The sequence below is a fragment of the Petaurus breviceps genome, unplaced genomic scaffold, assembly GCF_028583685.1.
Source record: "Petaurus breviceps papuanus isolate PSGF00001 unplaced genomic scaffold, PetGlider_PUasm1.0 179, whole genome shotgun sequence".
Taxonomy (NCBI): Eukaryota; Metazoa; Chordata; class Mammalia; order Diprotodontia; family Petauridae; genus Petaurus; species Petaurus breviceps.
Window position 1 is genome coordinate 2,416,921 of NW_027185779.1, and position 368 is coordinate 2,417,288.

Consider the following 368-nt stretch of genomic DNA (forward strand, 5'->3'; position numbering starts at 1 on the left):
TCAGAGAGAAAAAGGAAGAAATTTTTCAGATAAACTTCAGAGACAACCATTTCTATACTCTTGGATCCTTTCTCTCTGATTCTCTTTTCACTCCTTTTCTCTTCTTGTAGCAAGACTAGACTCTCCCATCTTGTTCTGAGTCGGTGGGTTATTACCACCACCTCCCCCCCCCCCCCCTCCCCCTCTTCCTTTTCCGTCCTCCTCTCTCTCTCCCTCCCCCCCCCCCGCCCTCCCCCTGGAAGTTTTTCCCTCCCCTCTCCTAGTTAGCTGCCTCTTTATTTCAGGATTATCTGATGATCCAGGTCTCCTTCTAAGGTGAAGGCAATTTCCCAAGTACAAAAAACAATCAAGTGAAAGAAGAGAGGGGG